At 48.9% G+C, this 15811-nt stretch overlaps 1 protein-coding gene across 5 annotated transcripts in view; it reads right to left on the reverse strand.

Moving 5' to 3' along the window:
• The window catches only part of DAG1 (dystroglycan 1), a 49943-nt gene that overhangs the window by 24309 nt on the left and 9823 nt on the right, over positions 1 to 15811 (reverse strand). Inside the window, exon 1 of one of the 5 annotated variants that reach the window (XM_030956741.1) lies at positions 5300 to 5379. The exons of the other annotated variants lie outside the window; for them this stretch is intronic. The gene's annotated coding sequence lies outside the window, so the exon portion shown is untranslated. Of the gene's footprint in view, positions 1 to 5299; positions 5380 to 15811 lie in introns of those variants that run through there. 5 annotated transcript variants of the gene reach the window in all.

A 15811-nucleotide genomic window follows, 5' to 3' on the forward strand; every position in this document is an offset into this window, starting at 1 on the left:
CCCTGGTATCACTCACCATCCACCAGCTGTTCTGAGTCTAATTCACACCCTTTAATGACCTTTGATAGAAGTCACCGAGCTGGAAAGTGGGTTTCTATCAAAGAGGAGGTTTCTGCTGCTTCAGAAACAGGTTTAAACCAAGGCACCATCACTGACAGGTGACTGCAGCCTTTCCTCTGCCCCTTGCTCCAAAGGGGCAAAATCATCCACAAACCTCCAGCAGCACTTGAGATCTCAGCCTGCAAAAACACTCCCTCCCTTAAGCTGCTCAGCTGCACCGTGCAGGAGATGTTCTTTACAGCTGTAGTCATGAGCACCGAAACCAATGAGCCTAAAAAGATTTACATCTCTTGCTTGATTTCTTAATTGAATTAAAGGCTGAACAAAACCCCTTATGAAGCTTCAGAGAATCCACATGGAAAAGAAACAACGAATATCCTAATTGGAGAGGAAGCTTTCACTGGACATTCTGTCTTAACAACTACTAAAGAGTCCTTACAAAAAGAGAAAGACCCTGAGGGATAAACTCCTAGGCTGAGCAAGGCACGAAATCTGGAGTTTTGGAGTACATTACACATTGAATGGGTCACACAGAGGAGGGAGGTGAGCTTGTGTCTTTTTAGCCATAACTCTTCCACGTACCAGCTGTCTATTTTTTATCTATTTAATTTATATAAATAAGGTACAAAACCCCTTCTGCCAATTTAGCAAGCAGAAGCTACCAGAGGGGTGAAAGACATGAAAGACACGCTGACAAGAGAGGGCAGTTCTGTAAATCACCTTCTTAGGAAACTTAACCAAACTTTCAAATCCTGTTCTGAAGGAAACCCTTCTGAGGCTGCACCTCTGGCCTTACACTTGAGTCAGAAGGCTCATGGCAGAACCCTGGCCTGTGCTTTGACATTCTTTTCATCCCTAGAACAGCTTTTGGGCTCCCCAGGACAGGCTGGCACTGCAGCCACCAGGCAAGCACTGGCTCTGTTAATGGTACTGAGCAGGAGCACCCAAGCGTGGGCAGCTTGGGCAGGGGATCCTCCAGGGCCAGGAACACACAGCCTGAGGGCTGCAGGCACCAAACCCAAATCTGAAAAGAAGAAAGGGTCAGTGGAGGTTTTATAGTCACCTCTAAATGCTGTTTGGCTGGAGTGTTTTGTGGAGACACGGCCACATTCCAAGGGTTTATAATCACCTTCTGGGTATTCCACAAAATTCCTCAGATAATGAAATATTTCTAGCAGGTCCTTGAAAGTGCTCAAGCACTATAATTTCCTACAGGTTGGTGTCACAGTGCCAGGATTTAGGCACTAAGCAGAGGAATGGAGGCAAACTTTGGATCTCTCCCTTACCTGCTGCTGCTACCACAGGGAGGCAAAGCACTGAGAGCCGACATTGAGCGGAGACAGGAACCAAGGAAAGCAACACCAACAAAAAGCCATTTCCAGCACTTCAGTCGTGTATGCAGCAGTATTTATGTTCTTTGTGGCAGCGTAACTAAGGGCAGGCACATTCTGTTTAGAAACATCCCACCATTCCATCAGCTTTACCACCCCACCCTGCAACTCCAAGCCAAGGCATTAAGATTCAGCTTCATGGAGTTTCTCAGCCCTGATTTATTACTCAGCTAGCAAGACTGCCACAGCTCTTCATTTAAATATATTTACCCCGCAGTGACTAATGCAGAGCAGCCAGGGCATCAGCTGTGGACCTCCAACTTTTAATGTTTCTCATGAAAACTGCTCTAAACGCTTCTTGGCAGAAGGAGATAGAAATGTTCCAACTTTAACCATCAACCATAAAATGGGAAAGCTGTGAAATGAAGCAGCATTGCTCCCATGTCACAGAGGCAGAGAAAGCTTCTGGAGGAAGAATTAACTCCCTAAAGATCAGCAGATTCCAGCTGGGCAACACACTGCCCTTCAACGGGCAGAAATTCAGGAGTCACTAAGAGCCATCAAATGAACAACCTCTTCCTGCAGGTGCACATTTTTATAGATGCCTTCTTTTCCTGGAGACCAGGACTGAAGGGCTGGACTGCTTCAGTGGCACTCTGCTCTCCACAGTCACCTCTGGCCCAAGCTGGCCACCCTTCCCTTCAAAGGACAAGTCCAAAAGCAGGAGATCTCCAAGAGCCCAAGCTGACCAAGGCAGAAGGACAGTGCATGGCTTCACAGATCCATCTCCTTCCCAGATGCTCTGGTGCAGGAAGACTGATTTAAATTACAAAGCAGCTTAAAAGACCAGACACTAACAGAGCCTGCATTGCATTCCTGCTGGATTAATGTCACTAAATTATATTTGAACTAAATTATGTTGTTTAACTGCACTGTGTAATTATAAAATAACCCTCATCTGGTTTTAACCATGGACTCAATGGCTTCAACCAGGAGCAGGGAAGACTGGAGCTGCTCATCAGAGGTCCACTGGCACAGATAGCTCCAGCTTTTCTCCCCACCCTGCTCTGGAATTGAGAAATCAAGAGACAAGTTCAATTATTTCAAGGCGAGACCGGACTTATTCACTGCAGTATCAGTGAGATTTAGGCTTTTTTAAAACACTGACATTCTGCCCCATCCATACAGACAACAGGACACATTCAGCTCAAGCTCATTCCTTAAATCAGGAATCATGCATTCAGGATCTGGGCAAGAAGGGCCAGAAAGACAACCCTGACAGCACAAAGCCAGGTTAACTAAATACCAGGTTAACTAACTAACTAACTAACTAACTAATAACCTGCTTCTCTCTCATACAAAACAGTTTCAAGGGCTGCTCCGAGCAATCCCCCTGCAGCAATTCCAAAATAAACATCCTGCCATTCCCTGTTCCCAAATTCCACAGACAAAAAAGTCCAAAGGACTTAAAAATAGGACCAAACTGTCCTGCTCGGACACCAGACAAGTTATTCAAAACTGGGACCCAAGGACAAAGTGGGCAAAGAGCATTTACAGGAAAAGGGGAGGCAGAGAGACTGCAAGGACAAGGCAAGGTAAACTTCTGTTTTCCTTCTGTAAGCAGCCACAGAGCCTGTTATGTGTAACACATTTGCAACAGTTAACTAGCTGGCACGGTATCTGCAATCAGACCTCAAAAAATGGCCCTGAGGTTTAGCCACAGCAGAAAAAAAATCCAGTAATTTTTCCCTCCTCCATCTTGTACAGGTCAGAGATGTTGAAAGCAAGGTCTGAATGTTTATGAGGAAAAAACCCTAAATTACAGTGTGTTTCAAATAGTGTGAGCACAGGCTGCATCCCTCTATTTTGACTTGCAATGCAGTTTTTACACAGGAGACCAAAGCTGCTTGCCCAGCCCACTGCCACAGTGTCCCACAGCTCCCTAGGTGACAATCTGGATGGCTGTGAGGGGACAGCAGCACAGACTCACAGCTGCACACTGACGTGCAAGACGGCAGCAGCTGTGGCACCTGAAGTGGGCAGATCAAAATATGAATTTTAAGTTATAAGGAGAAAAAATGGAATAAGATGGGGCAGATCCTGTACTGACTTCTTCCCCAGTGCAAAGAAACACTGTGGAGCATGGGATGACTCCTTCTGCAAGAATCCCAAGAATGGGGGTAAAGTCATCAGAGCTCCAATGCTTGGATGCCATTCTAAGGCAACAAGGTAAATTAAACCAGCACTCAGCTGGGTTTTGTAATAGTTTGATCCTCTCCAAGCATCACCTTTTCTTGCTCACTGTGTGTGCTTTGGACACCCAGAAACCACTCTCCCCTTCACCTCAGCCAAGTCAGAGGTACTCTGTGTAACCCTTTTGTAACAGCAGTGCCTCTGAGGCCCCTTTTCCCACTACTTGGAGCTCTGCCCCACAGAACCACCCTTTCTGCCTTGGGGCACGCAGAACAGAGCAGAGCCCAGCCCCAGGCACAGTCTGTGCTGCTGACCTCGGGAGAGAAATGAGAGCAGCCCCACTTCCCAGCCAGCAGCCACCCACAGCAGTCCTAAGTGTTCCCGAAGCTGTGGAACAGCAGACAAATGCATTTGTCCTTAATCACTTCTGAATCCACCCCCCAAGTCACTCTCACTTTGATTTCGGCTCAGCACTCCCTGACCTTCAGCTAATGCGATGTCCAAAATCCAGTCATTAGTTTAAGAGGGCATCCTGTTACTTAGCACCCACTGGACTACCCTTGCTGTTCTCACAGTCACATTCCTATGGCTGCACCTATATCCCAGCAAGCCTGAAACACTTCCCAGAAAAACCTGAGGGCTCACTGCTATCAAATGGCACAGAGAACACAAACAGTTCAGCAAGAGCATATGGGCTCTATAGAGAGAGATGCACAAGCACTGCAGGAAAAAGGCAGTCCTGGAGCTGCAGGGAGGCCGTGGAGCTCTGAAGGTGTGCTCAGCCTGCCTGTGCTTTACAGAGCTGCTGCAGATGTGGGGAGACAATGAAACTGCTTATCACAGTACATCCCATTCAGGTTCCAGAGAGCAATTCCAATCCCCAGGTGGCAGGCACAGCAATTAGGTACCCAACCACATGCACCAAAGCTTTGCTTTGCTTGTGTTAACTTCAGTGGTTAGACAGTGTTTCCTTGGCTTACTGTCTTTAGCAGACTGTTGGTTCAGGGATGAGATCAAGTCACTCCTGCAGGACCGTCTTGCACCTTGTACAGCATTTGGAGGATGCAGAATGGTCCATATGTAGGCAGAGAACTTACAAGTAATTCAGCTGAGCCAGCTACAAAGCCTGCTCACAACCCCCATTCCCTCACCAGAAGGGGCTGGGCTTAGAGCTCAAAAATAAAAACCTAATTACACCACAGCCAGGATCTCTACAACAGCCCACCCCTGAAGAGCTGCTCTGGATTGGCCTCTTCTGAGCTTCATAATGGGTTGTAGGGGGAAAAGGTGGTTCATGTAAGTCCATCCCTTACAAAGCAGAGACACTATGCCAAAAATAACCCGGCTTACTAGTTACAGTCACCAAGCACTCACTCAGCAGCTCTTTGATCAGGGACCACACTGTCCACACCACAGCATCACCAGAGTCAACTGTTCAGAGCAAACAAATCCAGGTTACAGATCTGAGACACCTTCCACACACAATCAAAAAACACTCTCAAAGGTAATGATGGTGCCTCCTACTGCAGGCAGCAGCAGCAGCCAGACTGCCTCTCACTTATTCCTCAGGACCTTATGTCAGCCAGGAGCTTTGCTCACTGCTGTAGACTGAGCTTAAGTCCCCCTCTCCCAACAGAGTATGCTGCTGCTCTAGGTAACAAAGGCAACATGTAAAACCTCAAGGCTGTAAATAATGAGTTAAAAAGTCAGAATACCTGAGAATTAAGGCTGTCCGTGAGCTGGTCCCAGCAAGTACCACACTTTACTGCTTTTCTCCACCTCTATTCCAGCTTCTGCCTTTGAGACAGGTGAGCCCATCACCCACCCATGGCTGTCAGCAAGCAGCCCAGGAGAGACTGGCTCCTGCTCCCAGCACTGGGATAGTGGCAGAGGCAGCACCTCCCTCCCACTCTGATTCAGTCCCTCTGGCCCCGGGCTGGAGGAGGTCCTGGATGGACGGGATCTATGAAAACCAGTCTACAAAGCACTGGTGAACTGGGAGCCTTGCAGACGCCTGTAACCCGATAAGATCCATAAGATACAGGGCATTCTGCTGGGAGGGGAGATGGCACAGGTATTGCAGTCAGAGCCTGGGGCTGCCAACCTTCCATGCAGCCTTTGTGCCACCCGAGCACCTCTCAATGCAAGCAGTTAGGAGCTGTTTGGTTTTTAAATACTGACAAAATAAAACTTTTTAAAAAATCTTTTAACTCTTGGAAATGGCTGAACTGCTTCTGCTGAAAAGCTGAAACGAAGCCTGAGGCAGGGACACAGCATGGAAATTCGGCATGGGAAATTCCAAGGAGCAGTTAAGCTCAAGAATTAAATTCCACTCCAAACAGTCTGTGTGGCAGGTAGTGTGACCGGTGTCACCCAGACACGGCTGCTCCTCGCTGCCCTGAGGAGGCCAAACTGCCCCAGCAGCTACAGCAGGCCACCCCACACCCAGAGCTGAGCCTGGATCCACCCCAAATGGGAGCTGATTTGGGCAAATCCTGCACCAGGGAGCTCTGCCCACATGGCTGCAAGTGGGAGGCAGCTCCTGGGGAATGTGCTGTGGGGCTGGGGGCATCTGGACGTGCTGCTCCCTGGTCACTGCCCTGCACCCTGCTCGGTGCCCGCCCTGGAGGGCAGCTCCACGGCAAGGAGCATCGCTCACCAGCTGACCCATTTCCAGTCCGGAGCAGGCTGCCTGCCAGGGCCCACAGGCCAGGGCAAGGTGCCCCAGGCAGGGTGCACTCAGGTAGCACTGGGAATAGCACTGTGACCAGAATTGTTGCTTCAGCTGCTGCTAAACTGCTCTCTAAAACCTGAAGGCAGCACCTCCCAGCACAAGCCCCCCGTTAGCCAAGGGGGTGCCCTGTGAGCAGAATCTGAAAAGAGCATTTTGCTGCTGGAAAAAGGGATGTTTCTGAGATCTTTATTCTGTGCCTGCTTTATTCTATACCCCTGCCTGCTCCCTTATTCTCACTGTGCTTATTCCTTGGGAGAGCTATTTCTCTCTTCCACTGCTCTTTCACAAAACCAAGCAACAATCTGAAGAAAAACTGATAAGAAGGCTTGGGGCAGATGTGCCTTCATTTTTCTTATAGATAACTATCAACATCAGCAAGGCCCCTACAAAGGCAAATCACTGTGAACTGGAGCTGGGTGCCCGGAGCACTGCAGACAACAGCAAGATCCACACCAGCTGAAGTAGCCAGGGAAAATACCTGCAAGCCACTGAAGGAGAGGTCTGATCACATCACCTGCCAGCCTATGGCTCATCCCGGGCTTTGCACCAGTGCACAGAAACGGAGTGCATCCAAAGCACTGGGATAACACATGAATTCTGACACAAGCACAGCAGCCAGAATGAAAGCTTGGAGGGAAAAGCATCCATAATGTCGTTTGCGATGGCAGGTTTGCTCTGCTTGTAACACACACTGCCAACACTCCCGGGAAAGCTGCTTAGAGATCAACAGATAAAGGCTTTTCGCCATTTAGCCTGTTGTTTCATGTAAATCGGGTTGCCCTGCTACAAAGAGGCATTTCCATATGAAGTGAATGGCGCTCAAAGAATCAGGAGCAGCCACACCAAACCGTGGCTCAATCCCTCTGAAGCCCCAGGACCAGAGGATCCTGCTCCTCTTTTCACAGGTCCAGATCTGCAATCCAGAGTGTCAGTCTTCTCACTCAAAAATGAAAGTGATCTCAAAGCACCACCTCCTTAATATAGGGTTTTGTCCACTGAAATAACTCCAGACTCCTCCGAGATATGAAGTCATGTTTTGAAAAGCAACAGTGCAGAAAATTCAATTAACTAATCGAGTCTGTCTTCTGCTTGGGCACCACGGAAGCAAGACTTCCCAAATCCCATCCCTGAGATGTGGTATGTTATTGATGAGGTCTGCTGCTGCAACCCTTCCAGTGTGATTTACAGGGTCTGCCCTCACCCTCCCCTTCTTCTGGTTTCTGGAGCAGGGAGTCCTGCACCAAGCATGGCATGCTCCAGAGTACTGGGAAATCTACCCTGCTCTTAATTTGAACCTTGGTAGAGGCTGGAGGGAGTTGGAGGGACAGGAGTAAACCAAGCTGGAGGCAAACAGTAGCTCTTTAGAGGAATAAACCACTCGTCAGCCTGTCCTGATTGATAAGTACATCTGCCAGTCCCCACCTGCTGTTCACATTCCTGGCATTTCTTTCTGCAGCATTTTTTCCCCCAACTGCTGCAGAGGAGATTTAAAGGAAGGGAAACAGGCCCCAGCTTAAACAAAATGCAGAGATATCAGGCCAGTTTTCTTGCATTACATTGGGCAACCTGCTGAAGGGGTTTATTGCAGGAGCCCTTGCAGGTTCAGAAACTTCTAATGGGTGTTACGTGCTCACCTTTGCTCTTTCCTGCCATCATACCTCTATTAAATTCCTGGCAGATAAACCAGGGGGCTCCAAAAAGGACTGTGCAGCCTCCAACCACACAGCCAAAGGAATTTTCTGCACTGGTCAAACACTCCCTAGAGCACAAGGGAGATAAGGGTGAAAACACAGCAATTTCCCCAAAACAGAGAGGGCTCTGCTGCCTTCCCTGCAGCTGATGAGCACAGGCAGCAGGGAGAGCAGGCAGGACAGCTGTTAGGAGCAGCAGCAGACACTGCTGGGAGGGCAGCAGCAGGAGTTTCGTTCTGGGTTTCAGTCCTGCACGTGGGCTAGAAGTTTCTCCTTGTTATCATTAGTTTTAACACGGTGAGAAGGTGATGGAAAATAAACCAGTACAATTATAGCAGAGGGTGGAACATGAGCCTGCTTGTTGTCAGAACAGGAAAAAGCAGCTCTGAGGAGCTCTCAAGAGATTCAGTGTCTAAGTTCCCAACCTCTCCGTCAAACTAGATCAAAATTAGCTATTAGGATCAAGTTTATTGGAGCACGTACCCATAGTGAAATCCTATCAGGCTGGTTGCTGCAGGGAGCCAAGGCAAAGTTGCATTTCAGGAGCTCGGGTGCCCCAGCACCCATCTAAAGTGATTTCCTTTCACCGAAAGATGAACTCGGACACAACTGTAAACAAATCTATGAGGTTTCACTTATTTGCAGTCTTTGGGGAAGGAGGGAGGAGGCAGCAGGAAACAATCACAGTTTTCCCCACGCCTGGAAGAGAAGCAAAATGTGAACAAAGTTTTTATTTCAGCCCAGGGTGGATATTTCCATGGCAGGCAGCACCACTCCTTAGGGCAGAGAGCACAGCAGAGTCTTTATAAATCAGGGAGAGTGCGATACAAAATCTGACTGACCCTGCACACTCCTGTGGAACAGCACAGTCCCAAGAGCTGTGGCTCAGAAAGGACATTCCAAACCCTGGCAGCACCAGCCACTCCTCTGCAGAACGTTTTAGAGTGTATTTCCCAAAGCTGCCACACTCACTCACATGAAGGAGCCCGAAGTTAGTGGTGGTGAGGAGCAGGGGAGGGCAAGCCAGGGGTGAGCAGTGTTTGATTAGCCAGCTAATGCGTGCAGCTGTCCTCCGGTTTTACGGCCTTGGAGGAAATTTAAACAGGAACTTTCTATAAATTAACTGCCCATAAAATGAGCATGTTTTCTCAGTGCACCAGAAGGTCGGGAAAGGTCTGCTCAGCCCCCGTTCCCAGGACACGGCCAGCAGCCTCCACAGTTGCTGTTTCTCCTTCTGAAGCAGGAGAACGCGAATTCAGTGAGCTGGCAAAAGCACGCTCGCAGAGCAATCAGAGTCATTCTCCATTCACAGCAAACTAATAATTTATCTTTCCCCTAAAATCCTCAATCCAATCCAGATGTCTAAGTAGTCTTTGTCCCAAAAAACAAACTATACCCTGGCCTCGGAGAGACGGCGGCTCCGCTCGCAAGGCTGTTTGTTCTGCGAGAGCAAGGCACACGTCGATTTCAGCTCCTGCCAGGTCTCAGGATGCCAGTGATAACGTGGTTATAGACACTCTACCCCAGCCCTTCTGGCTTCCTCCTCATCGAGAAGATTATTCAAGAGTTGCCCTTAGGGAGATTCTGCTGAAGAAATGCACCTGACATGTTCCCAGTTTTGAGGAAATCAGGAGGATGCGAGAAGCCAGGGTGAAGCCAGTGCAGCAAACACGGGAAATAAAAGAAATAAAGTAACTTTTTCAAGGGTGCATGAGGAGGACAAGTGTGGGTGGTCACCCTGAGCCACAGGAGGAGAAGCCTTGTCACAGAGGACCCTGGGAAGGGTTGTTTCAGCAGGGGACAGGCTGGATCATCCCAGGAAAGGAAGAATGAGAGAATGAGGCATTTGGCAGAAGGGCTGAATTCCTCTGGCAACAAAGGTTAAGCACACAGCTGCACCTGTCCTGGGGAAAGGGACCCATGCCAGGTGGGGAAGGAGGTCACAGCCCCCCAGCATCCTGCTCTGGGACTGTTGGGAAAGAGCAGCAGGTTTCCCATGGTGGGGGGCTCAGCACAGAGCCCTTCTGTCACACTGGCTCTCCCAGTCTGCTGGCAGCAGCCATGGGCTGCAGCATGCCAGGGAAAAGCTGTCCAAAACACCTATGGAAACGTTTGGAAGAGCTGAAAATAGAGTTTGGAAAACAAATGCTGACCAGCCACACAACTCTTCCAGGAATATATTAAGTGTTAGTGTAGTTGCATTCCAGTCCCTGAGTATAATTTCAATAAATAAATATTTTAAACCACTTTGTTTCAAAATTTATTATGTTATTCAAGTGCTGTGCAATGCTTCACATTTTAGATCTGCAGGCTGCCAGGCAGAATTGCTGCTGATTTTTAAAACTCCGCTGCACTGCCTAGGGTATCACTTTTAGGTTTTTTTCAGGTACTCTTCTACAAACACATTTATTCTGCATTATAACATTGGGTCTCTACCAATACACCAAATCCTGTTTTAATCGTGGATTAAAACATCTTTATTCACAACCCAACAACAACAGGTTTATTTTCACATCTATCTTCCCCCCCATTTTAACAGTCCAATAAGCAAAAGAAAATACACCAGTAACTCTGTATGCAAAGTAACTCTCTCAAGAACTAGGTATTTTGTCATTGACAAAGCCACAGTGCGTTCCACTGGCAGCAGTTTCTGGGAGCTCCATTTGAGCAGTGAGCAGGGCTGCCAGGACACAAGTACTGCACGTAACAAGCCAACTACACTGCAGACATGCCAAAGCTCCCCCAAGGCCCTGCTCCTCCACAGATGCAGCAAAGAAGCATGAACAGGGGAAATGGATCAGCCTGTGTCCTAAGCTGGGTATCCTGTCTGCACACAGACCTCAATCCATGCCCTTCAACCCAAACACAGCATCCGCAGGGATACTGAACCCTCCTGCAGAAGGGAAAACCCAGACACAGCAGCTGTGCTTTTGGGAGGTCCAAAGCACAGCACACAGCAGAGTGTGGCTATGGCAGATCCTGCTCCCCAGTACCCATCCCATTACTGATACAGGTCCTTGAGCACCAGACACCAACTAAACACAGCTTAACCTTCAGAGCACAGACTTCCACTGGCGCTGTACAGTACACAAATATTAATATTGACAAATAAATTCAGGTCTGCTTAATCCAAAACACACAGCGCTGTCGCCAAGCTTGTATTTTGTTTGGAGAACAGACCAGACACTCTGAGCCTGGCTGCCTTACCTATTTCTGAAAGCCAGACTTAACTCAACCCAACAGATAACAACCAAGCTGAAAGCCCAATCCTCACCACAAACCCCTCCTGCTCATCAAGCTCTTGAAACTGAGAGGGGGAAAACAGCCCCGGGGTACTGCAGTTATCTCCATCAGTGCTGTGGGGAGCTGGGGAGGGAGAACACATGCCTGCCAGGCCAGGTACCTGGGGCAGGTAAGTGCCTGCCACTATCAGCTCAATCAGCTTAGAGGAGCTCTGTGACTGCTCAGCACAACAGGGCTACATGACCCCTCTATCTCCTTTTCCACCCTTACAGCTTAGGCTGTAAATTCTTCAGGGGCAGCTATAAAGCAGGAGGCCCTGATGCAGCACTGCTGGCCACGGCTAGCTGGGACCTCTGCAGGGAGCCATGGCAGCAGTTCCAACAGCCCCCAGGTAAGGATGCTGGGCAAGCCTAAAAACTGTGAAAAATGTTAATTTCCTGCACTGGTATGCAGACTGCACCTAAGAAACTGCTTAATTGGACACGGGGAGAGGAATCAAGGCTGAAGTACAGTTATTTGCATTAGGGATTTTTGTCTTTGGTGTAGGGTAGCCAAAAAACACCATGTAATTGTAGGGGAGCTTTGGGGTGTGGAGATTTGTGAGGCCACCGAGGTGACATCGAGTCACACAAGGCTGAGAGATGAAAGTTCCTATGGAGCACAAACACCAGGTTTGGGTATGGATGCAGCAGAGTTTAAAGTGATGAGCAGAAAGTAACACAGGGCTGTTACCTGGGACTCTGGAGGGATATGGGCAAGGAAGGGATGGGTTCTGAAATAGGAGAAAATGGAGAACAAGGTGTAAGATAGAGAACAAAGGAGGGTCAACCTTCCTGTTGTAGGAGCAGGGGCACCTACAGACAGCCATGACCCCAAAGAACAGACTGAACCCCCAGGGTGCCAGGAAATGTCCCAGACAACCTGGACTCCCCATCTGGTCTGTGGCCAACAGACTTGCTGTGGGAGGGCAAAGTGGGTGCACTTGCACACTGAGTGCCATGGGAGGGAAGGGTGACAGATCTGCCATTCAGAAGCAGTGCTATTTGCCAGATTTAGCAGTAATAATTATGAGCTTTAGAATACTAAGTGTGTAAAATGCTCTAACTAGAAATTAGTACCAGTTTATTAGTGAATCTCATAATAAACACTGCAGCACTGCAGCCTCTGGGGTCAGCTGCCCGCACCCCAAAGGGGCTGGATCAGCCCAGGGCTCACAGGATGCCCCAGCCCAGAGCTGGTCCCTGGCTGCTGCCCAGGCTCCTCAGTGGAGAGGTTAAGCCTGCGTGGGCAGAGGATCTGGGCTGCTTGTGTTACACATTCGCACAACACTGACCCATCACTGAACACCGGGCACACCACCACCATGGAGTGAGCACACCACTGCCACACTTTCAATTCCTTCTAATAATAAACTGGGATAAAGAGCTTAGAAGTTGGAAGTGCCTGTGCAAAGCACACCTGCAATTAAAGAGGCACTCCTCAACCACACCACGTCAGCAGGAGCAGAGAGCTGGCCATGCAGGGACAGGAATAGGGCCCTCCATGCATCCTCCCACTCTTTGAGCAGGACTGACCTAAATCCTTCCCTTTTCAGACTCCAGTGGCAGGAGGAAAACGAGCCGGTCTCATTAATTTCACCTCCCGCTGCCTGGTGAACTTGTCTGCAGCAAAAAAAAAATATTCACAGCTATGCTGGCGACCTGGCAACTCAAACCTTCTGTGGAGCAGGAGGCACAAATGACCTGCTGCAGCATTGCTCACCTCACGGCCAAGCTCTGCTCTGGCCCCCAGAGTTCCTCAAGTTATTCAGCTGTGGACTTTTTACAGATGCAGTGAGGACACCCAGCAAGGAAACTGTTCCTCTGCAGGGCAGTTGATGCAAGAGAAGGGCACGTAGTCCATGGACAGCTGGTGGCTCAGAAAAGACTCCTCTGCTATGCAGGAGACCCCGAGACTGGCACAGTGCACAACACAGGCAACTCCTCCCTGCAGCTTCCTCAGAGCCTCACTGGAGCCAAGTACACCGGGGCACCCTATTTTCCTGTGATTTCCAGAGTTCAAGTTGATTTTTTAATCTGACAGGAACAGTAGAAGACTATAAAAAACCCCACAGTGGCCTGAGCAGCTCCAGAGTCTAAAATAAACATGCCAAGCCCTATTTGTGATGGAGTAAAAATAGCTTGTTTCTCATACCTTCCCAGGACCTCTGCTTCGTACACAAAAGCTTCACAGGTTAACTACAAAAATATCAGATGTGCAAGGAATGGCTTGATTTGAGCTTTGCACTGTTTGAGGAGTTCAGAAAACCACCCTGGCCCCGCAGCAAAGGGATGAACCCTCAAAGCTCATCTCCCGCCCAGGGCTAAAGGCCAGGCACTGCCAATTCCCTTTAATAGAAACCACTGTCCTTCTGGAGAAAAAAAAAATCCAAACAAAAAAATCCACAAACGTCACTGGAATTACATCTTGTGCTCTTTCTTGGCTGGATACTTTTAAAATGACACTTATTCCACAGAGCAGTAACTATAAAATCTAGTGCAGAGCTGTGCTGCAGCCGGGACGGGCTCCCTGGGAAGCAGAACGAGCACAATCAGTGTCTGCATCAAAAGGAGAAGACAGACTGTGGCTGGGCTGTCTCATCCTAGAGAAACGCCACTTCATAGTGAGTTCTGCTAAATTAACTTTTTTCCAGGGCCTAAATGTATCTCACCTGGCACCTGTGATGCTCCTGAAGAGAAGAGAAAAACAAGACCTGGGAGGGAAGCTCGGCAGGAAAGCCGTCACGACGCCGAGTTTAATCATTACATCATTTCTAGTGACAGCTCTGCCGGACCCACAAGTGAGCACCAACCTATTTATGACTTGGGTTTAAAAAAAGGGCCAGAATTCGCAATGCATCTGAAGCTTGCTGGTATTTATACAGGCACTAAAAGGCACCCAGGGAAAAGGCCAGGCTTGCAGGAGCCACCAGCTCCAGGAGCCTTCTGAGAAACAGCCGGCACATGTCCCTACAAGGCAGCGCTGGCAGTGGCACATGCAGCTGTCCATCTGCCTCGGCCCAGAGCACACAGCAGCCTCCAGGCCAGCCCACACAACACAAGGCAAGACACTGGGTCTGGGGGACCCCAGGGAGCACCTTCACCAGCCACACACACCATTGACCACCCTGCTCTTGCTCCAGGGTCACTGTTAGTGTTCATCTCCAGAAACCTGAGCTCAAATTGAGGAGGCATAAATTAAGCAGCAATCTGGGGCTTTGGGTGAGATGCAGAGGCATCTCCAAAGAGCTCTTAGCACAGCCCCCCTCATTTTAAGTGAGAGGGACAAGAGCAACGAATTTTCTTGCTAAATACTCATTTAGTTTAGCAGATCACATTGAAAAGCTCAACATTTGTACTTTAGATTATATTCTTAACTATGCCCACATCACACTGAAGGCCAGCATCTACTGAGACCTGATCACAGGTCCCTGAAGTTTCCACCTCTTGATGAAAGTCACTTCTGCACTTTGTCTTGAGCCAAAGGCTTCAAGAGATGGAAAAGACATAAGTGTCCCCTCAGTTACTTATTTCCTTTATTAAGCAGTCTAGCAAGTAAACAAGGAAAACCACACACCTTCCCCAGGTTTTACATTGTCTGGCTGCTTCCTCCTCTTGTTAGACACAGACTTGCATCATTTATGGTGAAAATTGTTTCAGTGAACAAGGAGAGCAACCTGCAGCTTTCCAGCCCCTTGTACCACCTGCCTACACACTGTCACTGAATGGTCACCTCACCAGATGCTTCAAGGTAAAAATCACAGCTTATCTTATATGAATATTTGGTGCTGGCTGTTACATAAACACTACTGTTTTTAGAGGAGGCTTCTCTCAAGGCCCTTGCTCTCTTCACTTGTATTTGCTTCCCATTCTTTCAGCTTATTCTGAAAGGGCAGGACTCCTGGAAAAAATGTTCTTCATATCTGGTAGGCAGGGGTATGACAGCCCAGCCACCAAACATCTGAAACACCAATAACCTCACCCACACGTGCACCCCAGGATGTCAGCTCGTACTTCCACCCTCCAATGCACTGCATCATGCTTCCTTCCTACACCAGTGAACCCTTCCTCCTATTCAGTGGCCCACAAAGATCTCAAGGGATCCTGCAACATGAGGCCTGCAAGCTGTAATCCATCCTCCCATGCTGGCAAAGACTTGGAAAATCTGCAGAGAGAGGAATGGCTGAGCTTTCTCCCTGCCTCTTCCTCACAGGGCAGATGTGGTCCAGCCTGCTTGAAGACCCACAGCAGCATCACAGGCAGCCATATCATCATCATGGTAACTGCCCAAGGAAGCATTTCCACCTCTCCCACCCCAGCCCTCTCTTCCCTTTGTGCCGGTACAAGAGTTGCAGCGCACAGAGAAGTGGATGTGGGAAATGACACACATTAAAGGAATGCAACAAGAGACAAACAAGAGGCCAGCTCCCATCTGGTCAGTCTCCAGGCTGGATGTGGGGTCTGCAGGACCACTTCTCTTTTCCTTCTCACAAGGGAAAGGCAGGACTACTTCTGCCAGCA

This window comes from Camarhynchus parvulus, chromosome 12 (assembly GCF_901933205.1).
Source record: "Camarhynchus parvulus chromosome 12, STF_HiC, whole genome shotgun sequence".
Lineage (NCBI taxonomy): Eukaryota > Metazoa > Chordata > Aves > Passeriformes > Thraupidae > Camarhynchus > Camarhynchus parvulus.